At 46.0% G+C, this 14,539-nt stretch overlaps 1 protein-coding gene across 1 annotated transcript in view; it reads right to left on the bottom strand.

Moving 5' to 3' along the window:
- LOC124009984 (zinc finger protein 778-like) overlaps positions 1-8,552 on the bottom strand; it is a 14,005-nt gene extending 5,453 nt beyond the window's left edge. The window contains exon 1 of the mRNA XM_046322268.1: positions 8,366-8,552. The gene's annotated coding sequence lies outside the window, so the exon portion shown is untranslated. The remainder of the gene's footprint in view (positions 1-8,365) is intronic.
- Positions 8,553-14,539: the final 5,987 nt, after the last annotated feature.

Genomic DNA, 14,539 nt, shown 5'->3' with positions numbered 1-14,539 from the left:
GAGACAACGTGGAGATAAGGAGTAGCAAAATATGTATTTATTAACTAAAGCAACTAAGTATAATATACAATGGTGTGTGTAATCAGTAATCAGTAGTGTAAGTGAGTGTTTTGCATGAATGAATGTGATAATGCAGGGTGATGAAAGGTGCCAAAGCAAACAAACAAAGGCCACCAAGAACCACAACACAATCTACAAAAGGTGTCTGCATGGAGAGAGTCTCCTCCATGAATGTTGAAGAGGTCTATTTATCCTGGGAGACACCTGGCCCAGGTGTTTCCCATGTAGCTGACGACCCTCTCAACTCCGCCCACCGGCATCCTAATAAGGAAACAAGAACAAAGACAGAATATGGCAGACAGAGTGGGAGGGTCGTCACATTCCCCCCATAAAACCGGGGACCAACAAGGGACCAGCCACCCGCGTCCCAAATTGACACAACACAGTCCCCCACAGGCCCGCGTCCCCCCAAATTGACACAGGCCTCTGCGTCCCAATTGACACATCCCCAATTGACACAGGCCTCTGCCTCCCAATTGACACAGGCCTCTGCGTCCCAAATTGACACAGGCCTCTGCGTCCCAAATTGACACAGGGCCACAGGCCTCTGCGTCCCAAATTGACACAGGCCTCTCCCAAATTGACACAGGTCCCAAATTGACACAGGCCCTCTGACACGTCTGCGTCCCAAATTGACACAGACACAGGCCTCTGCGTCCCAAATTGACACAGGCCTCTGCGTCCCAAATTGACACAGGCCTCTGCGTCCCAAATTGACACAGGCCTCTGCGTCCCAAATTGACACAGGCCTCCTCCCAAATTGACACAGGCCTCTGCGTCCCAAATTGACACAGGCCTCTGCGTCCCAAATTGACACAGGCCTCTGCGTCCCAAATTGACACAGGCCTCTGCGTCCCAAATTGGTGAGGGGTTATGTGTTCACACCTCCACCTGCCCCATCCAACCTCCTCCTCCCCAGACCTCAGCAACCTTTGCGCATAGGAAGCAATATTTAAGAGGAAAGAAGAACACAAGACCAGGAGGGAACAGACAGGAAAGATAGAACATGACAACCAGAAAATGACAACCCGAAACAATGGTCAGTCACGTAAACATTAGGAACAGGGCGCACGAGAGAGCGCATCAGCAATCACGTTTTCAGTCCCCCGGATGTGCCTCACATCGAGATGGAATGATTGTAAAAATAAACACCATCGCATTATCCTCTGGTTTGGACACATCATGGACCTCAAAAAAGTGAGGGGGTTATGGTCGGTGTAGACCACCATAGGTACTACCCCGACCCGACATACACTTCGAAGTGTTGTAGCGCCCAAATGAGTGCTAGCGCTTCCTTTTCAATAACCGAATAGTTCAACTGATAATCGTTAAACTTTTTAGAAAAGAAACTAACAGGCCTCTCAATCCCAGACACATCTGCTTGCAGCAAAACTGCACCTGCCCCCACATGACTAGCATCCACCTGCAAGGTAAATGACAAATCCATGCGAGGAGCAGCCAGCACTGGAGTTGAGGTAAGCAATCTCTTTGAATCTTCAAAAGCGTGTTGACAACGAGTAGACCAAACGTAAACAGCCTTAGCTTTCAGCATATCTGTCAAGGGAGCGACCACAGTAGAGAAGTTATTACAAAAACTACGGTAATAACCAATCATGCCCAAGAAACGCATCAGTTCCTTTTTAGTAGTTGGTGGTGGAAAAGCATCAATAGCCACCACTTTAGCCCGAACAGGATGCACTTCACCCTGCCCAACCACTTTTCCAAGGTATGTAACGGTCGCCTGAGCAAACTCACATTTTGCCAGATTGATTGTGAGGCGACCCGCAGCCAGACGTTCAAACAAGGCTTGAATACGGGACAGATGTTCTTCCCAAGTATCTGCATAGATCACTACATCGTCCAAATAAACAGCGCACCCGGTCAGACCGGCGACAACCCTGTTCATAAGTCGCTGAAAAGTGGCAGGTGCATTGCGCAGACCGAAACTCATAACTGAATACGAGTACAGACCAAAGGGTGTAATAAAGGCAGAGATTTCACGTGCCCTACTCGTCAGTGGCACCTGCCAATAGCCTTTTAACAGGTCAAATTTGCTCACAAACTTAGCTGCACCGACTTGATCAACACAGTCCTCCATCCGAGGAAGAGGAAATGAATCTGGCTTTGTGACACTGTTTACCTTACGGTAGTCCGTACAAAAACGGTTTGTTCCATCCGGTTTACTGACCAAGATACAGGGAGAAGCCCAACTGGAGAAAGAAGGCTCTGCTATCTTACTCTCCAGCATGTACTTGACCTCAGCATCCAGACAACGTAGTTTCTCTGAAGAAACTCTATAGAACCGCTGACGAATGGGGTCAGCACCTCCAATGTCAATATCATGTTCTATTAAGTTTGTACGTGTAGGTGTATCAGAAAATAAACCTGGAAATCTCTGAATCAGACCAACCATCTCTTTCCGCTCATCAACAGGTAGGTGAGTGAGAAGACTGTCTAAAATATCCAGTGTTTCTGAATTTTTCAATCTACCCTGCAATATACAATCGTCAGGACCAGGAACATCTTCCTCCTCATGCACAGATCTAGCACGACAAGAACCCAAGGAAACAACGGTATCAGCCAAAAGAACAGGTTTACCGTCCTCTGTAGAATCCCACTGTTCAGTCTCAGAGGAACGTGCATAATAGGGTTTTAACAGATTTACATGGCACAGCTGGTGTGCTTTCCTCCGTTCTGGAGTGGCAACTAGATAATTTTGCTCAGTGTACTGGCGCACCACTGTATATGGACCTTGAAACTTGGCTTGAAAAGGAGAACCAACAATTGGCAGCAGAGCAAGAACCTGGTCACCTGGACTAAAGTGACGAGGCTCAGTTCGGCGATCAAATATGCCCTTCATCCTCTCCTGTGAAGATGATAACTTCTCTTTAGCCATTTCACCAGCGGCATACAGCCGTCGCCGGAAATCACACATACGAACACAGGGACTGAGGAGGCTCGGGAGACTTCCAGTCATCCTGGAGAACAGATAAAAGTCCACGCACCCTATGTCCAAACACAAGGTCATTTGGACTGAAACCTGTGCTCTCCTGTGAAACTTCCCTAGCGGCTAACAGTAACCAAGGCAACCCCTCCTCCCAATCCTTATCCATCTCAGTACAATAAGCTCTCAACAAAGACTTAAGTGTTTGATGGAAACGTTCCAGTGCTCCTTGACTTTGCGCGTGATAGGCGCTAGACACATTGTGTTTAATATAGAGCTGTTGAAGAACCTGACCAAACAGATTAGAGGTAAAATTAGATCCTTGATCACTCTGAATGACCTTAGGGATTCCAAACAATGAGAGAAACTGAGTCAAAGCTTTTAACACCGATTTAGTCGTGATAGATCGGAGAGGATAGGCAGCAGGAAACCTAGTGGTCTGACACATCACAGTGAACAGGTAACTGCTACCCTTTTAGAACGAGGCAGAGGACCCACACAGTCAATAATCAGATACTCAAAAGGTTGGCTGAGTACAGGAATAGGAAACAATGGTACTGGTTTAATAGCTTGATTAGGCTTACCAGTTAATTGACAGGTGTGACAAGTTTTGATAAAATCAGAAACATCCCTCTTTAATCTAGGCCAAAAGAAATGTCTTAATATGCGATTGTAGGTTTTCCTCACCCCCATATGTCCAGCAACGTCACTGTGAGAAGTTTCCAACACCAACTCACGAAGCTTAACTGGTACAACAACCTGACTAATTGCCTCCCCCAGAAAAACACTATCATGAGACACCCACTTTCTCATCAGGACATCCTCTTGGAGAAAATAGCCATGGGCGACATCTCCCAACTGTTCTATAGGCACAATTTGATCACGCAACTCTTCCAACGTGGGGTCATCCCGTTGAGCATTGATTAGATCTGAGCGGGTTACAGATAACGGGATAACAGGGAAAACAGTGACATACTTTGTATTATTATCATTAGTCGGCGCAGTGACTAGTTCGCCACGGCTCATAGAACGTGTCACTGCACACGCAGAGAACACCTCTGGGAAACTCTGTACACTCTCATCAGGAATCCCAACAAATGACGGCTTAGTGGAAACCACTAGAGATGGAAACACAACTGGCCATACACGCTCACCTGCTAAGTTATTCCCAAGGATAACGTCGATACCCTCAATAGGCAACGAAGGACGCACCCCCACAACAACTTCACCCTTCACCAGCCCACAATCCAACATCAGTTTATGCAATGGAACTGACAGAGTGTTCAAACCTATTCCCCTAATTAGAACACTATTCCCGAATCAGTCTCAGCAGAAAAGGGTAACACAGACTCCAACACAAATGATTCAGAGGCACCTGTGTCTCTCAGGATCTTCACTGGCACTAGGTCTTTACTTCCTAACATAGACACAAAACCTTCTGTAATGAAAGGAAAATAGTCTGGATCAATATGGACTTTCACATTCTCCTGGGCCTGAGGAAATGAGTCAAGAATGAACTGATGTGGAACAGGTGCAGCTAACGCAGCAGGCTTAGATTTAGCGTAAGCACCCTTTGACCTGAGAAGTGGACATTCGTTTTTCCAATGACCTGAACCTTGACAGTAGTGACACTCCTGCCCAAAGTCAGCCTTACCATGGGAGTCAGGTTCAACCCTAGTTGAATAGAACTCTGCCCGAGAATCAAAGTATCTCGGTGAGCGAAGCCCAAATCTATCCGAACGCCCCCACTCTTTCCGAATACGGGGTTTTGCAAAGACACTTTTGTGAGTCAACACATACTCGTCCGCCAAAACCGCAGCTTCAGCAACATTCTTTACTTTCTGTTCATTAATATAAGTGGCAATACGATCAGGAATTGTGTCCTTAAATTGCTCTAACATAATCAGATCACACAGCCCTTGGAAAGTCACAACTGCAGAGGCAGAACACCAGCGATTAAACTGTAAAGATAACTGTCGCGCAAACTCAACATGAGTCTGGTTATCGTCCCTTTTTAAAGTTCTAAATCGTTGGCGGTAAGCCTCAGGGACCAATTCATAAATCTGTAACACAGCTGTTTTAACTTTATCATAACTGGCACTGTCGTGTACACTAAGAGCTGAATATGCTTCCTGCGCTTTACCAGTCAGCACACACTGCAACATTAAAGTGCGGTCAGAATCAGGCCAACTCCTAGCGTCAGCAACCCGCTCAAACAACGAAAAGAATGTCTCGGGGTCCCTTTCATTAAACCGAGGCAATAACCGTAAGTTCCCAACAATATCAAATGTCTCTGGGGCACGACCAAAAGCGGAACTACCCCTAGGTAAATCTGGGTCACCTTCCCAAAACAAACTCTCCCCTGAGATCTTTCCTTCCCTAACCAACTCTAAACGTTCTTGTTGCAACTTGATTTTAGCACGCTCCATATCTTGTTTAAATGCCAATTCCTTTTCATATTTCACACGATCATGCTCTAGCTTCTCACGAACATGCTGCCGATCATGCTCTAGCTTCTCACGATCATGCTCTAGCTGTAACAAAAGCAGTTCTTTCTGCTGTTCAAAAAGAAGGCTACTAGGACTAACCGATGGAATGGCCATTGTAACGTTATGGGGAGACAACAAATCCTCAGCAGAGGCTGGCCCGGTGGTAACTTCAAGAATACCACTCTCCATCAGATTGGCTTTCAATATCAACCTAATAGAATTCTTTAGACGTTTATCACTAATCTCAACCTTGTAGTGTTCCGCGACCTTCAACAGCTGTTCTTTAGTACCTAAATCTAACAATTCCTCTGATGGAGAGCGAATGAACTTATCTACATAAGACGCCATAATCACACAAAAAAAAATTCTCGCTCTTCCCTTCTGCTGAGCACACCAGAACACAACCCGAGAATTGACAATCACCCTGAGCACCACAGAAGAGAGATGAGATATGGAGCTTCCCCAAAACCTACAATAACTCAACCCTAGTCTTCGTGCAGATTTGCGGTGGGAATTTACGCACTGTAGCCCGCTGGCAAGGAAATAGAACTCCCCAGCATGCTGGCAAATTCCACCAAGCCACGGATGTGCCCCCGAGACAACTGCTCAGTCCACAGACACCACACAAAAATAACAAACATTAACCATGCCCAACATATTCCAAAAAATGAAACACGTCGCTAAACCTATCAGGGGAAAAAGGCTATAGCTCCGGGTAGCAAGTTCCACTACCCTACCCAAATCTCCCACCGAGGTACACAGCAGATTACTCACTTCAGACTGACGTCCCAACAGAAAGTAGAACAAGAGTTTCCAGGCTAGGCAAGGCCTGGAAACTAACCATTATACTCTCTCCAACGCAGCACACAAACCAAACAACAAAGGCAACCAATACTGGGCCGATCACATTCAAACACCATATTCAATCCAAACACGTACCTCCACGGTCTCCCAAACCAATAGTTCAAAGATCCCGGATGAGCCCCCACTTGTCACGAACCGGCTCAAAGCCCGTAACAAAGGGAGACAACGTGGAGATAAGGAGTAGCAAAATCTATATTTATTAAAAAGTAACTAAGTATAATATACAATGGTGTGTGTAATCAGTAATCAGTAGTGTAAGTGAGTGTTTTGCATGCATGAATGTGATAATGCAGGGTGATGAAAGGTGCCAAAGCAAACAAACAAACGGCCACCAAGAACCACAACACAATCTACAACAGGTGTCTGCATGGAGAGAGTCTCCTCCATGAATGTTGAAGAGGTCTATTTATCCTGGGAGACACCTGGCCCAGGTGTTTCCCATGTAGCTGACGACCCTCTCAACTCCGCCCACCGGCATCCTAATAAGGAAACAAGAACAAAGACAGAATATGGCAGACAGAGTGGGAGGGTCGTCACACTCCACAAAAGCCGCAGCCCTTGCAGAGCAAGGGGAACCACTACTTCAAGGTCTCAGAGCAAGTGACGTAACCGATTGAAACGCCACTAGCGCGCACCACCGCTAACTTGCTAGCCATTTCACATCGGCTACAGAGGCAGTAGAAATTGAGAAGGTGTCCTATACAGAGGCAGTAAAAATGTTCAACGCAACGAGTAGAGCTGATGAAGCTATGTCAGTGGATGCCCAACAGGATGTGGATGTCAGTCAGTTGAGAGATCCTGAAACACTAATCGTAAAGAAGGTTGATTTAGCTGTTTATTGCGCAGGTGATTAATTGTACAATTCTAAATAACAACAACAACAAAAAATCGAAGAAACTTGAAATTATTCTGAAAGCAGCTAAACGGTTATTGGATCTTCAGGGTTTCATGGCTGAAACATTGCAGAGAATACCGTCTGAAGTAACGTCTGACTACCGGGAGATTCAACAAGTTTACAATTTCTGATCAGCAAGGCTTGAGCAGAGAGGGTGAAAATATACTAATTTCAGCAAACTGAGGTGATTTCAGCTGATTTGGCCGATTCATTAAATACAGGACTACATTGTTTGCTGTAACCAGTTAACCTAGTCTAGGTAAGGCTAGGTTACTTCTAATCACACCGATGGTATCGCGTCCCTTTTCAGCTGCCGTCGATTTGGCTTCCCCATCAATTCAGATTGATAATCCCTCAAATAATCTTCTGGCCGAAAATGTTGACTACAGACGCGGATGTTTTGATACTTGGCCACTGGTGTGTTGACATTGTAAATATTATTCTTGATAGCCGCGAGCCATTTACGGCATCGGGGTATATCTCCGGTAGGTAAACTGTGAAAGATTACTCCTTTTTTTTGCGCTTGTTTGTAATTCGCACAGTATGGTACAGAACACCACACGGGCATGATGACAACAATATAGTATAGAGAAAGTATGAGATCACAGGTTTGACTTCTCAACGCGTTGTTCGTAACTGCTTGGCGAGCGAGTTCTTGGACTTGTTAATAAAAAATAAAAATAAAATATATATATATATATTTTTTTAAAGACTAGCCCACGTAAACGCCATTTCCACTTCCGGGTCATATCCCCTAATTTTCGGTCGTCAACTAGTTATCACAACCACAAAATGAATAAACCCCGCCTATTTCTAAAATATATCTTCTTAACTTCAACCAAACTGCTAACTTTATGCCTAACCTTAAATGAAGACCAATAAACTCGTTTTTTGTTTACGATATATATACCATGCAGACGTTGTGGCTGTGGTAACTAGTGTAGTGACAAACCTGCAAGGCTGGAGCAGTCTGTAACTTAACGTAGTTTACAAAGTTACAAATCACGTCGTTAGGTAGCAGCTAACTAATTACGTTGGTTATGCGTATTATGAAAACGAGTTAGATTTTGGTTTTAGCTAGATAAATAACTGTTCGATAGCTACTGTAGTTACCACAGCTCGACTTGTTTTCTGCTGCTCTGATGTTGGCTGATCGGATGCCTTCCTCTTTTAAGTGAAGGGGAAAATTGATGGAATAACTTCACTTTTCAACGTGCGACGACCTGGCAAACCCATCAGTTGAGACCTCAGGTCCGTTTCGAAGTCCTCTGGCTGAAAGTGCTGGCTACAAACACGGACATTTGGATATTTAAGTTTCCTGAACATTCGAGACGTGTAGTCCACTTGTCATTCCAATCTCCTTTGCATTAGCGTAGCCTCTTCTGTAGCCTGTCAACTATGTGTCTGTTTATCCCTGTTCTCTCCTCTCTGCACAGACCATACAAACGCTCCTCACCGCGTGGCCGCGGCCACCCTACTCTGGTGGTCCCAGCGCGCACGACCCACGTGGAGTTCCAGGTCTCCGGTAGCCTCTGGAACTGCCAATCTGCGGTCAACAAGGCAGAGTTCATCTCAGCCTATGCCTCCCTCCAGTCCCTCGACTTCTTGGCACTGACGGAAACATGGATCACCACAGACAACACTGCTACTCCTACTGCTCTCTCTTCGTCCGCCCACGTGTTCTCGCACACCCGAGAGCGTCTGGTCAGCGGGGTGGTGGCACCGGGATCCTCATCTCTCCCAAGTGGTCATCTCTCTTTCTCCCTTACCCATCTGTCTATCGCCTCCTTTGAATTCCATGCTGTCACAGTTACTAGCCCTTTCAAGCTTAATATCCTTATCATTTATCGCCCTCCAGGTTCCTCGGAGAGTTCATCAATGAGCTTGATGCCTTGATAAGCTCCTTTCCTGAGGACGGCTCACCTCTCACAGTTCTGGGCGACTTTAACCTCCCCACGTCTACCTTTGACTCTTTCCTCTCTGCCTCCTTCTTTCCACTCCTCTCCTCTTTTGACCTCACCCTCTCACCTTCCCCCCTACTCACAAGGCAGGCAATACGCTCGACCTCATCTTTACTAGATGCTGTTCTTCCACTAACCTCATTGCAACTCCCCTCCAAGTCTCCGACCACTGCCTTGTATCCTTTTCCCTCTCGCTCTCATCCAACACCTCCCACACGGCCCCTACTCGGATGGTATCGCGCCGTCCCAACCTTCGCTCTCTCTCCCCGCTACTCTCTCCTCTTCCATCCTATCATCTCTTCCCTCCGCTCAAACCTTCTCCCACCTATCTCCTGATTCTGCCTCCTCAACCCTCCCTCTCCTCCCTCTCTGCATCCCTTGACTCTCTATGTCCCCTATCCTCCAGGCCGGCTCGGTCCTCCCCTCCCGCTCCGTGGCTCGATGACTCATTGCGAGCTCACAGAACAGGGCTCCGGGCAGCCGAGCGGAAATGGAGGAAAACTCGCCTCCCTGCGGACCTGGCATCCTTTCACTCCCTCCTCTCTACATTTTCCTCCTCTGTCTCTGCTGCTAAAGCCACTTTCTACCACGCTAAATTCCAAGCATCTGCCTCTAACCCTAGGAAGCTCTTTGCCACCTTCTCCTCCCTCCTGAATCCTCCGCCCCCTCCCCCCCTCCCCTCTCTGCAGATGACTTCGTCAACCATTTTGAAAAGAAGGTCGACGACATCCGATCCTCGTTTGCTAAGTCAAACGACACCGCTGGTTCTGCTCACACTGCCCTACCCTGTGCTCTGACCTCTTTCTCCCTCTCTCTCCAGATGAAATCTCGCGTCTTGTGACGGCCGGCCGCCCAACAACCTGCCCGCTTGACCCTATCCCCTCCTCTCTTCTCCAGACCATTTCCGGAGACCTTCTCCCTTACCTCACCTCGCTCATCAACTCATCCCTGACCGTTGGCTACGTCCCTTCCGTCTTCAAGAGAGCGAGAGTTGCACCCCTTCTGAAAAAACCTACACTCGATCCCTCCGATGTCAACAATTACAGACCAGTATCCCTTCTTTCTTTTCTCTCCAAAACTCTTGAACGTGCCGTCCTTGGCCAGCTCTCCCGCTATCTCTCTCTGAATGACCTTCTTGATCCAAATCAGTCAGGTTTCAAGACTAGTCATTCAACTGAGACTGCTCTCCTCTGTGTCACGGAGGCGCTCCGCACTGCTAAAGCTAACTCTCTCTCCTCTGCTCTCATCCTTCTAGATCTATCGGCTGCCTTCGATACCGTGAACCATCAGATCCTCCTCTCCACCCTCTCCGAGTTGGGCATCTCCGGCGCGGCCCACGCTTGGATTGCGTCCTACCTGACAGGTCGCTCCTACCAGGTGGCATGGCGAGAATCTGTCTCCTCACCACGCGCTCTCACCACTGGTGTCCCCCAGGGCTCTGTTCTTGGCCCTCTCCTATTCTCGCTATACACCAAGTCACTTGGCTCTGTCATAACCTCACATGGTCTCTCTTATCATTGCTATGCAGACGACACACAATTAATCTTCTCCTTTCCCCCTTCTGATGACCAGGTGGCGATCGCATCTCTGCATGTCTGGCAGACATATCAGTGTGGATGACGGATCACCACCTCAAGCTGAACCTCGGCAAGACGGAGCTGCTCTTCCTCCCGGGAAGGACTGCCCGTTCCATGATCTCGCCATCACGGTTGACAACTCCATTGTGTCCTCCTCCCAGAGCGCCAAGAACCTTGGCGTGATCCTGGACAACACCCTGTCGTTCTCAACTAACATCAAGGCGGTGGCCCGTTCCTGTAGGTTCATGCTCTACAACATCCGCAGAGTACGACCCTGCCTCACACAGGAAGCGGCGCAGGTCCTAATCCAGGCACTTGTCATCTCCCGTCTGGATTACTGCAACTCGCTGTTGGCTGGGCTCCCTGCCTGTGCCATTAAACCCCTTCAACTCATCCAGAACGCCGCAGCCCGTCTGGTGTTCAACCTTCCCAAGTTCTCTCACGTCACCCCGCTCCTCCGTTCTCTCCACTGGCTTCCAGTTGAAGCTCGCATCCGCTACAAGACCATGGTGCTTGCCTACGGAGCTGTGAGGGGAACGGCACCTCAGTACCTCCAGGCTCTGATCAGGCCCTACACCCAAACAAGGGCACTGCGTTCATCCACCTCTGGCCTGCTCGCCTCCCTACCACTGAGGAAGTACAGCTCCCGCTCAGCCCAGTCAAAACTGTTCGCTGCCCTGGCCCCCCCAATGGTGGAACAAACTCCCTCACGATGCCAGGACAGCGGAGTCAATCACCACCTTCCGGAGACACCTGAAACCCCACCTCTTTAAGGAATACCTAGGATAGGTTAAGTAATCCCTCTCACCCCACCCCCCCCCTAAGTTTTAGATGCACTATTGTTAAGTGACTGTCCCACTGGATGTCATAAGGTGAATGCACCAATTTGTAAGTCGCTCTGGATAAGAGCGTCTGCTAAATGACTTAAATGTAAATGTAAATATTTATCCAGTGCAGTATTCACATCATAGGCTGCGTTCTTTATTGCCGCCAGCCACTGTCGACTACGAGTAATATCTCTGACAGGTAACCGATGAAACGTTACCCCAGCAGCCTGTGCTTGTTTGTAGCTCGCACATCCAGGTACTGAGCACCACACCATGACTAAACTTTAGTTGTCGACACAAAAATAAAAGCTGTTGATCGCCCATTGTTAACTGGATCCACTTGGTTGTTACCACAGCCACAAAGTCATAACCCCCGCCCATTTCTATTTCTCATAAAATTAGATTTTTACCTTCACCACACTGATAACCTTATGCCTATATATATATATAAATATATATATTTCGACCTAGCTTACAACCAGTAAATGTAGATATAATATATCCCGTTCTACAGGTGAGATGCAGAAACGCTCTTATTTGCGTGTACCCTATTCAACTCGGCAAATTCGCTCTCAATCTCTCTCTAAGGTCTTTATTGGCATGGGAAATATATGTTTACATTGCAAAAGCAAGCGGAATAGACAATAAACAGAAAGGAAATAAGCAATTAGAAATGAGCAGTAAACATTACTTAAAAGTTTTAAAATAGACATTTCAAATGCTATATTGTTTATGTACAGTGTTGTAACATAGTTGAAGTATAACAAATAGTTTAAGTATGAAAGGGAAAATAAAGAGAAATATAGGTTGTATGGAATGGTTTTTGTGCTCCACTGGTCACCCTTTTTAGTGGCAACAGGTCAACAAATATCGCTGCTGTGGTGGCACAGTCCTCTCTGAAAAGCCAACTGACACAGACTCCTGAAGTGTTGAACTGTTCCATCCTCTATATCCACTGGGGTTATTTCTTGACCTTGCTGGCAATCTATGCACATCTTGAATAACCATCTTGACTTAATGGCCACATGTACTCAACGTTTCCCCAAGGCACAGCCAGAAGAGGACTTTGCCACCCCCTCCGAGCCTGGTTCTTCTCTAATCTTTCTTCTTAGGTTCCTGTCTAATCTTTCTTCTTAGGTTCCTGTCTAATCTTTCTTCTTAGGTTCCTGTCTTCTGAGGAGTTTCTTCTAGCTGCTGTATTTCTGCATCTCAATTGCTCTCACTCTCTCATTTTTTTTGGCTGAGTATCTGTAGAGCACTGTAAAGAGCTTTATAAAATACATTTGGTTGATCTATTTGTTTGCTTCTGTACCATTTTAAACTGAAGTTATCACTATACAGCTATTTGCTACTGTACTGTTCATTCTATAGAAGTTGTCTCCAATAAAGGGGTGTGATTTGGAATCCTCAGACACTCTTCTAATAGGACCCCGTGTCATACCAAAGATTTTTTATATGTAACCCAAGATAGACCACAGCCTGTCATTTCCAAATGGGAGCAAATGAATCATAGTGGGCAAAACAAGCAAGGATGTGGGCAGAGCCAAACACGAGCTAGCGAGATCCTATAGGCACGTTCCAGCGTGTATTTGCATATTTCTGTTAGGGAACGCGTACTCTGAAGTGCTGGACCTTGCATTCCATCTAAAGAACAAAAGGCAACAAAAGGCAAAGTCTACAAAATTTAGTCCACTCTGTTCGTAACAGATCCCAGTTTTGGAAATAGAAAACTATATTGAGATCAAATGTTGCATCGATGAGAAAAATCCATCTCGCTCCATCTCCCACTGCCGGCCCGTGGGCTTCACCATATTTGGTAGTGAGTGGAAACGCCAACACGATGCTTCACATTTATATACGGAAGAAAAATATACATGTAACAATTTCAATGATTTTGATGAGTCACAGTGCATATAAGGAAATCAGTCAATTTAAATACATTCAGTAGGCTCTAATCTATGGATTCACATTGGCTACCCAGTGAGTGGGAAGCCAGGACCAGCCAATCAGAATGAGTTATTCCCTACAAAAGGGCTTCATTACAGACAAATACCCCCCCCCCCCCCCATTTTTAAGGCAGAAAGCTACGGCCACCACTGTCGAAACGTGATTATCATTGAAGGTCTCCATGAAAACACTATACAACTGTACTGTAGGAACTATAAAAAGTTGTTTCCTACAAAAAAAAATGGGGGTGATTTGGAATCCTCAGACTACTAATAGGATGCAGTGTCATACCACCAAGTAGAGCTTTTTTTTTTCCCAGCAAAAATCTACTTCCACCGTTGACAAATGTTGGCCTCTATGACAGCACTATACATCTATCAACAGTACTAACCCTGCAATAGACTTATAACATAACTATTTATAACAATGTACAGCACATCTACCAATGCACAGATGTGTGTCAAGAGCATCAACTATTTTGTTTCTGAATCCTCAGACCCCTGAATGGGAGCAGCATGTGGAACAGAGCCATATAGTGGAATGGGAATTAAACCAGTATTCCAGATATTGTTTTATGTATAATATTGAACTTTCAAATATACATTTTCAACTCATTAATAGTTAGCGTTGTTGTTTCGATGTCCCCTTAGTAACACAATGTTCATAACGATTTGTTTTTACATGGATTGCATATTTATTTCATTTACACACCTTGACAAGAGTACCTACTTACAAATAACCACTACTCAACAATAAGCCTCAATACCTCCTAAAATAGCATGAAAAGGGGAGGGTCGGAGAAACAGAACACATCTTGAAATAATAAACTACGATTTGTGATTATTGGGTCCAATAAAGGGAGGTCTTTTTATTTTTACGTTTTTTTTTGTGAGATTTGGATCCCCGGTAAATCTCGCTGATTTCACAGCACTTTAGCAGAGAAGATGGAATATACACTGCTCAAAAAAATAAAGG

The sequence above is a fragment of the Oncorhynchus gorbuscha genome, linkage group LG22, assembly GCF_021184085.1.
Source record: "Oncorhynchus gorbuscha isolate QuinsamMale2020 ecotype Even-year linkage group LG22, OgorEven_v1.0, whole genome shotgun sequence".
NCBI lineage: Eukaryota > Metazoa > Chordata > Actinopteri > Salmoniformes > Salmonidae > Oncorhynchus > Oncorhynchus gorbuscha.
Note: the sequence above shows the minus strand (reverse complement) of the source record. Positions and strands in the feature narration are given on the sequence as shown.